The sequence below is a fragment of the Bombina bombina genome, chromosome 5 (assembly GCF_027579735.1).
Source record: "Bombina bombina isolate aBomBom1 chromosome 5, aBomBom1.pri, whole genome shotgun sequence".
Taxonomy (NCBI): domain Eukaryota; kingdom Metazoa; phylum Chordata; class Amphibia; order Anura; family Bombinatoridae; genus Bombina; species Bombina bombina.
In genome coordinates this window covers 239,914,000-239,929,582 of record NC_069503.1, presented here as the reverse complement: position 1 = coordinate 239,929,582, position 15,583 = coordinate 239,914,000, and positions in this window count along the sequence as shown.

Genomic DNA, 15,583 nt, shown 5'->3' with positions numbered 1-15,583 from the left:
TATTTCCCGGTTGCAACTAATGATCTCTGGGTTTCTAAAATCAATGCCTTTCCTGTAATCTATTATTCAAAAGGATGACATATGTCCTCTTTCATGCTGTTGTTTCGGTTGAGGCTCCGGGACCCTCTTATTAAAAAGGCCTGAGGATAAATAAGTGTAACGGGTGTCTAATCAATGATTTTTTCTATTTCCCGGGTCATATAAATGATCTCTGGGATTCTAAAATCAATGCCTTTCATGTAATCTATTATTCAAAAGGATGACATATCTCCTCTTTCATGCTGTTGTTTCGGTTGAGGCTCCGGGACCCTCTTATTAAAAAGGCCTGAGGATAAATAAGTGTACTGGGTGTCTAATCAATGTTTTTTTCTATTTCCCGGTTGAATATAATGATCTGTCGGTTTCTAAAATCAATACCTTTCTTGTAATCTATTATTCAAAAGGATGACATATGTCCTCTTTCATGCTGTTGTTTCGGTTGAAGCTCCGGGACCCTCGTATTAAAAAGGCCTGAGGATAAATAAGTGTAACGGGTGTCTAATCAATGTTTTTTTCTATTTCACGGTTGCAAATAATGATCTGTGGGTTTCTAAAATCAATGCCTTTACTGTAATCTATTATTCAAAAGGATGACATATCTCCTCTTTCATGCTGTTGTTTCGGTTGAGGCTCTGGGACCCTCGTATTAAAAAGGCCTGAGGATAAATAAGTGTAACGGGTGTCTAATCAATGTTTTTTTCTATTTCCCGGGTCATATAGATGATCTCTGGGATTCTAAAATCAATGCCTTTCCTGTAATCTATTATTCAAAGGATGACATATCTCCTCTTTCATGCTGTTGTTTTGGTTGAGGCTCCGGGACCCTCTTATTAAAAATGCCTGAGGATAAATAAGTGTAACGGGTGTCTAATGAATGTTTTTTTCTATTTCAAGGGTCATATAAATGATCTCTGGGATTCTAATATCAATGCCTTTCCTGTAATCTATTATTCAAAAGTATGACATATCTCCTCTTTCATGCTGTTGTTTCGGTTGAGGCTCCGGGACCCTCTTATTAAAAAGGCCTGAGGATAAATAAGTGTAACGGGTGTCTAATCAATGTTTTTTTCTATTTCCCTTTCCTGTAATCTATTATTCAAAAGGATGACATAGCTCCTCTTTCATGCTGTTGTTTTGGTTGAGGCTCCGGGACCCTCGTATTAAAAAGGCCTGAGGATAAATAAGTGTAACGGGTGTCTAATCAATGTTTTTTTCTATTTCCCGGGTCATATAAATGATCTCTGGGATTCTAAAATCAATGTCTTTCCTGTAATCTATTATTCAAAACAATGGCATATCTCCTCTTTCATGCTGTTGTTTTGGTTGAGGCTCCGGGACCCTCTTATTAAAAAGGCCTGAGGATAAATAAGTGTAACGGGTGTCTAATCAATGTTTTTTTCTATTTCAAGGGTCATATAAATGATCTCTGGGATTCTAAAATCAATGCCTTTCCTGTAATCTATTATTCAAAAGGATGACATATCTCCTCTTTCATGCTGTTGTTTCGGTTGAGGCTCCGGGACCCTCTTATTAAAAATGCCTGAGGATAAATAAGTGTAACGGGTGTCTAATGAATGTTTTTTTCTATTTCAAGGGTCATATAAATGATCTCTGGGATTCTAAAATCAATGCCTTTCCTGTAATCTATTATTCAAAAGAATGACATATCTCCTCTTTCATGCTGTTGTTTCAGTTGAGGCTCCGGGACCCTCTTATTAAAAAGGCCTGAGGATAAATAAGTGTACTGGGTGTCTAATCAATGTTTTTTTCTATTTCCCGGGTCTTATTAAAAAGGCCTGAGGAAAAATAAGTGTACTGGGTGTCTAATAAATGTTTTTTTCTATTTCCCGGTTGCAACTAATGATCTCTGGGTTTCTAAAATCAATGCCTTTCCTGTAATCTATTATTCAAAAGGATGACATATGTCCTCTTTCATGCTGTTGTTTCGGTTGAGGCTCCGGGACCCTCTTATTAAAAAGGCCTGAGGATAAATAAGTGTAACGGGTGTCTAATCAATGATTTTTTCTATTTCCCGGGTCATATAAATGATCTCTGGGATTCTAAAATCAATGCCTTTCATGTAATCTATTATTCAAAAGGATGACATATCTCCTCTTTCATGCTGTTGTTTCGGTTGAGGCTCCGGGACCCTCTTATTAAAAAGGCCTGAGGATAAATAAGTGTACTGGGTGTCTAATCAATGTTTTTTTCTATTTCCCGGTTGAATATAATGATCTGTCGGTTTCTAAAATCAATACCTTTCTTGTAATCTATTATTCAAAAGGATGACATATGTCCTCTTTCATGCTGTTGTTTCGGTTGAGGCTCCGGGACCCTCGTATTAAAAAGGCCTGAGGATAAATAAGTGTAACGGGTGTCTAATCAATGTTTTTTTCTATTTCACGGTTGCAAATAATGATCTGTGGGTTTCTAAAATCAATGCCTTTACTGTAATCTATTATTCAAAAGGATGACATATCTCCGCTTTCATGCTGTTGTTTCGGTTGAGGCTCCGGGACCCTCGTATTAAAAAGGCCTGAGGATAAATAAGTGTAACGGGTGTCTAATCAATGTTTTTTTCTATTTCCCGGGTCATATAAATGATCTCTGGGATTCTAAAATCAATGCCTTTCCTGTAATGTACTATTCAAAAGGATGACATATGTCCTCTTTCATGCTGTTGTTTTGTTGAGGCTCCGGGACCCTCTTATTAAAAAGGCCTGAGGATAAATAAGTGTAACGCGTGTCTAATCAATGTTTTTTTCTATTTCACGGGTCATATAAATGATCTCTGGGATTCTAAAATCAATGCCTTTCCTGTAATCTATTATTCAAAAGGATGACATATCTCCTCTTTCATGCGGTTGTTTCGGTTGAGGCTCCGGGACCCTCTTATTTAAAAGGCCTGAGGATAAATAAGTGTAACGGGTGTCTAATCAATGTTTTTTTCTATTTCACGGTTGCAAATAATGATCTGTGGGTTTCTAAAATCAATGCCTTTACTGTAATCTATTATTCAAAAGGATGACATATCTCCTCTTTCATGCTGTTGTTTCGGTTGAGGCTCCGGGACCCTCTTATTAAAAAGGCCTGAGGATAAATAAGTGTAACGGGTGTCTAATCAATGATTTTTTCTATTTCCCGGGTCATATAAATGATCTCTGGGATTCTAAAATCAATGCCTTTCATGTAATCTATTATTCAAAAGGATGACATATCTCCTCTTTCATGCTGTTGTTTCGGTTGAGGCTCCGGGACCCTCTTATTAAAAAGGCCTGAGGATAAATAAGTGTACTGGGTGTCTAATCAATGTTTTTTTCTATTTCCCGGTTGAATATAATGATCTGTCGGTTTCTAAAATCAATACCTTTCTTGTAATCTATTATTCAAAAGGATGACATATGTCCTCTTTCATGCTGTTGTTTCGGTTGAGGCTCCGGGACCCTCGTATTAAAAAGGCCTGAGGATAAATAAGTGTAACGGGTGTCTAATCAATGTTTTTTTCTATTTCACGGTTGCAAATAATGATCTGTGGGTTTCTAAAATCAATGCCTTTACTGTAATCTATTATTCAAAAGGATGACATATCTCCGCTTTCATGCTGTTGTTTCGGTTGAGGCTCCGGGACCCTCGTATTAAAAAGGCCTGAGGATAAATAAGTGTAACGGGTGTCTAATCAATGTTTTTTTCTATTTCCCGGGTCATATAAATGATCTCTGGGATTCTAAAATCAATGCCTTTCCTGTAATGTACTATTCAAAAGGATGACATATGTCCTCTTTCATGCTGTTGTTTCGTTGAGGCTCCGGGACCCTCTTATTAAAAAGGCCTGAGGATAAATAAGTGTAACGCGTGTCTAATCAATGTTTTTTTCTATTTCACGGGTCATATAAATGATCTCTGGGATTCTAAAATCAATGCCTTTCCTGTAATCTATTATTCAAAAGGATGACATATCTCCTCTTTCATGCGGTTGTTTCGGTTGAGGCTCCGGGACCCTCTTATTTAAAAGGCCTGAGGATAAATAAGTGTAACGGGTGTCTAATCAATGTTTTTTTCTATTTCACGGTTGCAAATAATGATCTGTGGGTTTCTAAAATCAATGCCTTTACTGTAATCTATTATTCAAAAGGATGACATATCTCCTCTTTCATGCTGTTGTTTCGGTTGAGGCTCCGGGACCCTCTTATTAAAAAGGCCTGAGGATAAATAAGTGTAACGGGTGTCTAATCAATGTTTTTTTCTATTTCCCGGGTCATATAAATGATCTCTGGGATTCTAAAATCAATGCCTTTCCTGTAATCTATTATTCAAAAGGATGACATATCTCCTCTTTCATGCTGTTGTTTCGGTTGAGGCTCCGGGACCCTCTTATTAAAAAGGCCTGAGGATAAATAAGTGTAACGGGTGTCTAATCAATGTTTTTTTCAATTTCACGGTTGCAAATAATGATCTGTGGGTTTCTAAAATCAATGCCTTTCCTGTAATCTATTATTCAAAATGATGACATATCTCCTCTTTCATGCTGTTGTTTCGGTTGAGGCTCCGGGACCCTCTTATTTAAAAGGCCTGAGGATAAATAAGTGTAACGGGTGTCTAATCAATGTTTTTTTCTATTTCACAGTTGCAAATAATGATCTGTGGGTTTCTAAAATCAATGCCTTTCCTGTAATCTATTATTCAAAACGATGACATATCTCCTCTTTCATGCTGTTGTTTCGGTTGAGGCTCCGGGACCCTCTTATTAAAAAGGCCTGAGGAAAAATAAGTGTAACGGGTGTCTAATCAATGTTTTTTTCTATTTCCCGGGTCATATAAATGATCTCTGGGATTCTAAAATCAATGCCTTTCATGTAATCTATTATTCAAAAGGATGACATATCTCCTCTGTCATGCTGTTGTTTCGGTTGAGGCTCCGGGACCCTCTTATTAAAAAGGCCTGAGGAAAAATAAGTGTAACGGGTGTCTAATCAATGTTTTTTTTCTATTTCCCGGTTGCAAATAATGATCTGTGGGTTTCTAAAATCAATGCCTTTCTTGTAATCTATTATTCAAAAGGATGACATATGTCCTCTTTCATGCTGTTGTTTCGGTTGAGGCTCCGGGTCCCTCTTATTAAAAAGGCCTGAGGATAAATAAGTGTAACGGGTGTCTAATCAATGTTTTTTTCTATTTCACGGTTGCAAATAATGATCTGTGGGTTTCTAAAATCAATGCCTTTACTGTAATCTATTATTCAAAAGGATGACATATCTCCTCTTTCATGCTGTTGTTTCGGTTGAGGCTCCGGGACCCTCTTATTAAAAAGGCCTGAGGATAAATAAGTGTAACGGGTGTCTAATCAATGTTTTTTTCTATTTCCCGGGTCATATAAATCATCTCTGGGATTCTAAAATCAATGCCTTAACTGTAATCAATTGTTCACAAGGAAGCCATATGTCCTCTTTCATGCTGTTGTTTCAGTTGAGGCTCCGGGAGCCTCTTATAAAAAGGCCTAAGGATACAGAAGTGTTCTGGGTGTCCAATCAATGTTTTTTTTTATTTCACAGTTGCAAAAAAATTATCTATGGCTTTGTAAAATCTATGCCTTACCTGTCATCTATTGTTCAAAAGGATGCCATATGTCCTCTTTCCTGCTGTTGTTTTTGTTGGGGGTCTTGAACACTATTCTAAAAAGGCCGAAGGAGAATGACCTGTACTGTACTGGGTGTCCAATCATGTTTTTGTTTTCTATTTCACGGTTCATAATAAATATCGCCGTGTAACTAAAATCAATGCCATACCTGTACTCGGTTGTTCAAAAGGATGGCATATGTGGTGTTTCATTCTGTTGTGGTTGTTGAGGGTCGTGGCCGTGGGACAGCGTATAAAACGGCTGAAGGAGAACAACCTGTACAGCCTTGCTCCTCTTTTTAGGCAGGCCAGCTCTTTGCATACATGCCCACAGACTCTGTAACGCATGCCTCTTTTAGGGAGAGGTGCAGTCATAATGCAGGGTCAGAAACTCTGCCTGCAACTGTTATACTCGATTTTGCGAAAAGGAAGTAACCTTACCATGGTTCCCTGCACGCACCTATTGTTGTTATATTTTGGTGAGGGTAATCATGATGGCCATGTAGACCACCACCACTGAGAGTCCTGGAAGTAACAGGGATGAGATGAAAGAGCTAAGAATAGTAGAACTTGAAACAACAGAGTTAGCCATGGGTGTTAGTGCAAAACCGCTTGGCTTTTTTTTGGCTTTGGGTGCGGCTATTCATGCAGGCCATATAGAGCTGCCACCATTCGGTGTCGTATCAGCTATTAAACTAATAAGAACAGTACTACCAAAATACAGCCAATGAAGGGCCTTAGGAAGACTGAGCCAAGGTTGGATTGTAGTATTTGGTTAGGCTAATCATGATGGCCATGTAGACCACCACGAGAGTCCTGGAAGTAACAGGGATGAGATGAAAGAGCTAAGAATAGTAGAACTTGAAACAACAGAGTTAGCCATGGGTGTTAGTGCAAAAACGCTTGGCTTTTTTTTGGCTTTAGTTGCGGCTATTCATGCAGGCCATATAGAGCTGCCACCATTCGGTGTCGTATCAGCTATTAAACTAATAAGAACAGTACTACCAAAATACAGCAAATGAAGGGCCTTAGGAAGACTGAGCCAAGGTTGGATTGTAGTATTTGGTTAGGCTAATCATGATGGCCATGTAGACCACCACCGAGAGTCCTGGAAGTAACAGGGATGAGATGAAAGAGCTAAGAATAGTAGAACTTGAAACAACAGAGTTAGCCATGGGTGTTAGTGCAAAACCGCTTGGCTTTTTTTTGGCTTTGGGTGCGGCTATTCATGCAGGCCATATAGAGCTGCCACCATTCGGTGTCTTATAAGCTATTAAACTAATAAGAACAGTACTACCAAAATACAGCCAATGAAGGGCCTTAGGAAGACTGAGCCAAGGTTGGATTGTAGTATTTGGTTAGGCTAATCATGATGGCCATGTAGACCACCACCGAGAGTCCTTGAAGTAACAGGGATGAGATGAAAGATCTAAGAATAGTAGAACTTGAAACAACAGAGTTAGCCATGGGTGTTAGTGCAAAACCGCTTGGCTTTTTTTTGGCTTTGGGTGCGGCTATTCATGCAGGCCATATAGAGCTGCCACCATTCGTTGTCGTATCAGCTATTAAACTAATAAGAACAGTACTACCAAAATACAGCCAATGAAGGGCCTTAGGAAGACTGAGCCAAGGTTGGATTGTAGTATTTGGTTAGGCTAATCATGATGGCCATGTAGACCACCACCGAGAGTCCTGAAAGTAACAGGGATGATGAGATGAAAGTGCTAAGAATAGTACTACTTGAAACAACAGAGTTAGCCATGGGTGTTAATCCAAGACCGCTTGGATTTATTTTTGTATTGGGTGCGGCTAATCATGCAGGCCATATAGAGCTGCCACCATTCAGTGTTGTATCAGCTATAAAAATAATAAGAACTGTACTATCAAAATACAGACAATGAAGGGCCTATGAAGACTGAGCAAAGGTTGGATTGTAGTATTTTGTTCGGCTAATCATGATGGCCATGTAGACCACCCGTAACAGGGATGAAAGTGCTAAGAATAGTACTAATTGAAACAACCGAGTTAGCCATGGGTGTTAGTCTAAGACCACTCGGCTTTTTTTTTGGGTTTGGGTGCAGCTAATCATGAAGGCCAGATAGACCTGCCACCATTTGGTGTTGTAACCGGTATTAAACTGCAAAGAACAGTACTACTTAACACAACCTACTTACCATGGGTCCCAGAGCATATGTTTGGTTGTTATATTTTGTAAGGGTAATCATACAGCTATTAAAATGCGAAGGACATTACTAATTAACACAACATAGTTACCATGGGTCGCAGACCAAGAGCAGATGTCTTATTATTATATTTTGTATGGGTAATCATCCAGGCCGTATAGACCTCACCAAATAGGGGGAGTTACAGAGATTAAAGTGCTAAGAATGGTAGTACTTAAAACACAACCTAGTTAAAATAGGTAGCAGACCGCATGTCTTATTATTATAATTTTTCAGGGTAATCTGGCAGGCCATATAGAACACCCCCGATAGGGGGGGGAACAGGGATTAAAGTGCTAAGAAAAGTACTAATTAACACAAGCTAGTTGGGTCCAAGAACGCATGTTTAATTATTAGACTTTATTAGGGTAATTATATATCTAACAAATATATCTATTTCTCTTCTATCGATTCTATCTAACTATCAATCTATGTATATCTATCTATCCTATCTATCAATCTATCTTCTGTCCGGGATGTTTTGAGACAGCCACTTTGGGAATGTTAGTTGATTTAGGCCCATTATGGCTTAAAATCAGACTCTGCATAAACTATGTAATTTTCCATGGGAGTTTTGCCAGGGATCCCCCTCCAGCATGCGACAGTCCAGGTGTTAGTACCCTTGAAACAACTTTTCCATCACTATTGTGGCCAGAAAGAGTCCTTGTAGGTTTTAAAGTTCGCCTGCCTATTGAATTCAATGGCGTTTCGCGGGTTCGCGAACAATACCGGAAGTTCGAGTCCGCCAAAAATTTTAGGTTCGCAACATCACTATTTATTTGTAGGTATTGTATTTAATTAATTTATTGATAGTGTAGTGTTAGGTTTAATTGTAACTTAGGTTAGGATTTATTTTACAGGTACTTTTGGAATTATTTTAACTAGGTAACTATTAAATAGTTATTAACTATTTAATAGCTATTGTACCTGGTTAAAATAAATACAAAGTTGCCTGTAAAATAAATATTAATCCTAAAATAGCTACAATATAATTATAATTTATATTGTAGCTATATTAGGATTTATTTTACAGGTAAGTATTTAGCTTTAAATAGGAATAATTTATTTAATAAGAGTTAATATATTTTGCTAGATAAAAATTATATTTAACTTAGGGGGGTGTTAGTGTTAGGGTTAGACTTAGCTTTAGGGGTTAATAAATTTATTATAGTAGCGGTGAGGTCCGGTCGGCAGATAAGGGGTTAATATTTGTAGGTAGGTAGCGGCGACGTTGGGGGGGGGGGCAGATTAGGGGTTAATAAATATAATATAGGGGTCGGCGGTGTTAGGGGCAGCAGATTAGGGGTTCATAGGGATAACGTAGGTTGCGGCGGTGTACGGAGCGGCAGATTAGGGGTTAATAATAAAATGTAGGTGTCAGCGATAGCGGGGGCGGCATATTAGGGGTTAATAAGTGTAAGGTTAGGGGTGTTTAGACTCAGGGTTCATGTTAGGGTGTTAGGTGCAGACTTAGAAACTGTTTCCCCATAGGAAACAATGGGGCTGCGTTAGGAGCTGAACGCTGCTTTTTTGCAGGTGTTAGGTTTTTTTCAGCTCAAACTGCCCCATTGTTTCCTATGGGGAAATCGTGCACAAGCACGTTTTTGAAGCTGGCCGCGTCCGTAAGCACTGCTGGTATTGAGAGTTGCAGTGGCGGTAAATATGCTCTACGCTCCTTTTTTGGAGCCTAACGCAGCCATTCTGTGAACTCTAAATACCAGCGGTATTTAAAAGGTGCAGGGGAAAAAAAGCCAGCGTTAGCTACTCGGGTCGTTACCGACAAAACTCTAAATCTAGCCGTTGGTTTTTAACTGTCTTAGACATTCATTAACATAATTCTCTTTTTTGAGAACTACCACATTCCCACCCTTATCTGAGGTCTTTATCTCAATAGTGTCATCAGTCATTAAGTCATTTAAAGCATCACATTCTTCCTTAGATAGATTTTTATTAGGGATCAAATTTACATCCAAGTTTTTTATATCATTCTCAACCATTTTTACAAAGTTTGACACATTCGAAACCATAGATAGTGAGGGCATATAGCTAGACTTAGGTTTCAAGTCACTATGTCCTATTGATCTAGATGTATCACTCTGTGAACTGTCCTCTTCATTCGCACTTAATAACGATTCAAGATCACTCAAGGTTTTTCTTTTTTTCAATAATTTAAAGTGGGATGGCTCTAAAATCTTATCTGACAAGTTAAAAACTTCCAGGTCTTCCTCAATTAATGATTAGATTTCTTTACATTTTGTGAGCTCCACAAACTGTATCCACTTGTTTTCCCATTCACCTTTTTTGTGTTTGCGTCCACCTCTCCTGGTTTTTCTTTTGTACTCTGAGGGCCCTTGTCTAAAAAATTCCTTCTTCTATGTTGTTTTCTTCCCCTATTTGATTGACTTTCTGAACCAGATCTCTCAGATTCCGAAGATTCTGAGGTGTATCTAGTTGCATACTCATACACCTTGTCTTCCTTATAATCAAGTAAATCCCTTAAGAATTTCCTTCTCTTTCTAGATTTAGTTTCCTCCTTTAATTTTCTAGTCTCCATCAATATATCATCTTTAAGTTTTTTATAATCTTGATTTGAGGACCAAGTGTCCAAAGCTTCTTCTGATTCCTAAATTTTCTCATTCAAAATATCTAATTTTAATTGAGTTTCATTAATGATCAATTTCATTAAGTCAAAGGAACATTCAGAAAGGCATTTGTCCCATTTGTGTTTAAAGTTTTCAGTTAGTGGATTATTTAAATTTAATCCTGGTTTCTTTCTTAAACGCAAACCTCGTGGTACCATCTTATTATCAATATATCTCTGTAAACTTGTGATCTCCCATTTTAGTTTTATTTGTTTTATCAAATTATTTTTATGATTTTTATAATCTTGAAAGATGGATCCCGAGGGTGGAGTCAAGGCCCCCTTCTCAGAGTCCATTGCAAAAGTCTCATTAATATCAAACTCCCACTCTCTATCCCCTATACTTGCCTTACCTCTGGCCAAAATCAAGAGCTCCCAGTGATCACCAGGCCCCCCTCAAATGAACACCTTTGAGCGTGGTAACTGAAAGAACCTGATGGGTTCAGAAATTGTAATGAACAAATAGAACCCGCTCCAAAGGATATATAGGCAAATAAGTAATGGAACACCTGACTTATAAAATATTTGCAGGTGAACCAGTGCACGGAACTCATAAAGGTAAATATGTCCAATTTAAGAAAAAAAAAAAAGATGAGTTAATCCAGCACCACTAATATACAAGCAAAATTATAAAATTGAGGTAAGTCTGTAAATGATCACAAACAACTGCCGATTCCGGTCAGAGGAAGCAATTTATTAATTCATAACCTTCTTTATGATTGAATACAATTTATATCACATGTATATAGCATACAGCAAAATTACAAGTAATCCTAAAAACCCCGGGGATATGTGATAACAAAAATTATGAACCTAAATATACCGGTATATGTACTGCTAACTAACTATATAACCATGAGTGGAAATCTCTACAAGATATAAACAAAAATATAGATACACAATTCTAGCAGCAGAGTAACATAAACGGCAGATCAAAAAATATCTTGGCCCATGAATAACAATAATAGCTAAGATACCAAATTACAGCACGAAAGACTTAGCCCATAAAAAGCATCATAATTATAAACATAGAATATTGAACCACAGAGACCTTTATAGCCAGCTATAATGACAATAGCAAATATGTGCATGCAAATCCGTTAGTTGTAGCAATAGTGAAACTTTAGTTGCATGCGGTTAATACCTTCATCCGATGTTACTTCCAAGCATAATACACTTGCCAAAGCAGATGATTTTCAAAGCATAATGTGATGGCATAGACAATGGTTAAGCACATGCAAAAGTCAGCTTGGTATGGCAATAATCACTCACAGCTTCCAATATTAATTCAATGCAGCCGTCAACCGTTAACCTGGGAGGTTTGTGACCCGCTTTAACTGTACAGCTGGACGAAGCAGCGCTATACGAAAAAAACGGAGACGGAGGGGCAGCTCAATACCGCAAAGGATACACTAGCCTGGTCTGGTGAGCGAGTGGCGTTAAGCCTGTGTTTGTGAGCTGTAGGCTATTTGCCTTGTGAACCCGGTCTCTTATGGTGTCTACCTAAAAAAGGACGCTTTGCAGATTTGCTCTATTTTCAACTGTGCTTGCTTTTGCTACCTACCATCAAATGCATGTGCTTTATACTTAATCCCGCTACATAACTATGCCTTAAGAATATCTACTTTGGCTGCATTGAATTAATATTGGAAGCTGTGAGTGATTATTGCCATACCAAGCTGACTTTTGCATGTGCTTAACCATTGTCTATGCCATCACATTATGCTTTGAAAATCATCTTCTTTGGCAAGTGTATTATGCTTGGAAGTAACATCGGATGAATGTATTAACTGTATGCAACTAAAGTTTCACTATTGCTACAACTAACGGATTTGCATGCACATATTTGCTATTATCATTATAGCTGACTACAAAGGTCTCTGTGCTTCAATATTCTATGTTTATAATTATGATGCTTTTTATGGGCTAAGTCTTTTGTGCTGTAATTTGGTATCTTAGCTATTATTGTTATTCATGGGCCAAGATATTTTCTGATCTTCCGTTTATGTTACTCTGCTGCTAGAATTGTGTATCTATATTTTTGTTTATATCTTGTAGAGATTTCCACTCATGGTTATATAGTTAGTTAGCAGTACATATACCGGTATATTTAGGTTCATAATTTTTGTTATCACATATCCCCGGGGTTTTTAGGATTACTTGTAATTTTGCTGTATGCTATATACATGTGATATAAATTGTATTCAATCATAGAGAAGGTTATGAATTAATAAATTGCTTCCTCTGACCTGAATCGGCAGTTGTTTGTGATCATTTACAGACTTACCTCAATTTTATAATTTGGTTTGTATATTAGTGGTGCTGGATTAAAGGGACAGTATACACTCATTTTCATATAACTGCATGTAATAGACACTACTATAAAGAATAAGATGCACAGATACTGATATAAAAATCCAGTATAAAACTGTTTAAAAACTTACTTAGAAGCTGTCAGTTTGGCTCTGTTGAAAATGCAGCTGGAAAGCCCACTGCAAGTGGCAAATAAGACACTCCCCCCTCCCCCTTCTTTTGCATATGAAAAGACCCTTTACACAAACAGGAGCAAGCTGGAGAAGGTAGCTGACAGTATTCACAAAAAACTTTGGGGCTTGGTTAGGAGCCTGAAAATCAGAGCAATGTTATTTAAAAATAAGCAAAACTATACATTTATTTTAAAAAAAAAACTTTATGGGCTATATAAATAGATCATCTACAAAACATTTATGCAAAGAAAAAATGAGTGTATAATGTCCCTTTAACTCATCTTTTTATTTTTCTTAAATTAGACATATTTACCTTTATGAGTTCCGTGCACTGGTTCACCTGCAAATATTTTGTAAGTCAGGTGTTCCATTACTTATTTGCCTATATATCCTTTGGAGCGGGTTCTATTTGTTCACACATTAGTGAGGCAGAGCGACAACTCAATGATACCAACAACTATGCAAGGCTTACAGGGGATCCCACTGTTCCCTTTCAAAAGGAACTGAGATCACTTTTGGACGATGGTCTGGAGGATGGGCACCTGAACTTAAACACACATGATTTTCTTTTTGTAAAGAATCCGGTTGTGCCCATCTTCCACCATCTTCCAAAGGTGCACAAGAGCTTGACGGATGTTCAGGGACGGCCTATTGTGAGCGGCATAGGGTCACTCCTTGAACATCTGTCACAATGGCTTGATGCAATCCTCTATCCATTTGTGGTCCGCTTACAGAGCCACATAAGAGATACGAAAGATTTATTGAATCTCATGGAAGACTTCAATTGGGAAAGCCAATTCAAGTGGCTGACAATTGATGTCACGGCTCTGTACTCTTCTATTCCACATGGAGAAGGTGTAAAAGCCATAACCTTCTTTCTAGAGGAATTTTCCCATTTTGACGAAACATTTATCAGGTATATTCTGAGAGTCACCTTATTTCTTCTCAATCATAATTATTTCAGGTTCAATGAGGACTTTTTTCTCCAGAGGTGTGGGACAGCAATGGGGGCCAAATTTGCGCCCTCATACGCTAATCTTTTTATGGGTTGGTGGGAGCTGTCCCACATCTATGGAGAAGAAAATAATCATAAGCAATGTATCGCCTTTTATAGGCGATACATAGATGATCTCTTGCTTGTCTGGCAGGGTACAGATGAAGAAATGTCTGACTTCATGTTCAAATTGAATAATAATAGCACAGGTCTCAGATTTACTCATGAGACAAACATTAGTCAGATAAATTTTCTAGACCTTACATTAACAGCTGCTGAAAATGGCAGAGTTAGAACAAGTACCTATCGGAAACCAATTACAAAAAACACTTTGCTTCATGCAAAGAGTTGCCATCCAAAGCAAGTTCCGCTGGCAGTGGCCAAAGGTGAACTCATCAGAATAAAAAGAAACTGTACGGATGAGAGCACTTATCAGGCACAAAGCAGAAATCTGGAGAAGAGACTCCTGCAAAGGGGCTATCCCAAATATACTGTCAAGCAAGCAAAGTCACAGGTAGACAGACTGGATAGGAAGGCACTTTTGCAAGGATCGCTAAGATCCCCTAATCCATCCACTCAGGAAGAAAAAGTTACATTTGTAACAGATTACAGCACAGAGTATAAGAACATCTGTGGTATAATTAACAAACACTTCCATCTACTTAAAGCTGATGACAGACTTGTAGACAGTGTGGACAGGGGTCTTAGATGCTCTTATCGAAAAAGCAAAACTATAGGAAATTATGTGGCACCATCTGAATTGCCCAGGATAACAGGCACAGACGAAAGTTCTTGGCTAAGGCACAGGGGGATGTACAGATGTGGTAGGGCCAGATGCAAACCGTGTGAGAAAGCAATTATCTCGAATGAATTTCGTTCAGAAGTCACAGGTGAAGTGTTCAAAATAACCTCCTGCCTAAACTGTACATCCTCCTATGTCATATATGTTTTATCCTGTGTAGAATGCAAGTTGCAATATGTAGGACTCACCTCAACTGAGGTGAATGTCCGAATACGCAATCACCTGTCTACCATCAAATTGGGAGAGGCAACCACCCCATTGGTCAGACATTTCAAAGATACACATAATAAAAACAGTGCCACTCTGAGATGGCAAGCCATTGAAAGAATCAAAACCCCTTTAAGAGGTGGGGACAGAAATCTAATTTTGGGAAAAAAAGAGATGTATTGGATCTTTAAACTCCAAACAAGAGTGCCAAGGGGGTTGAACTCCGAATATGATCTAATAAACTATTGGCAATAGTAACAAATTAATAAACAGTACTGTAGGGTTTCACTCTGATTCACACTTCACCATAAAGCAAATACTAAGTAACTTAGACTTTTAAATTCCCTAAAATTTTACATCAAATTCTTGGGAAGTCTTTGATTGTTAGATTAAAAGTTCAGATAGATCTGCGTTACACATACACTTTCATGTACCTCAGCAGTAACAAAATAAATCATTAGATAAGGATATGAAGGGTCTCTACTATGCATTTGCATAAAGACATTAATCAGTAAGTTTAATGTATAATAAGTCACCAGTCCAGTGAAACTTATTAGAGGTCCTCTAAGCAGGAAGACT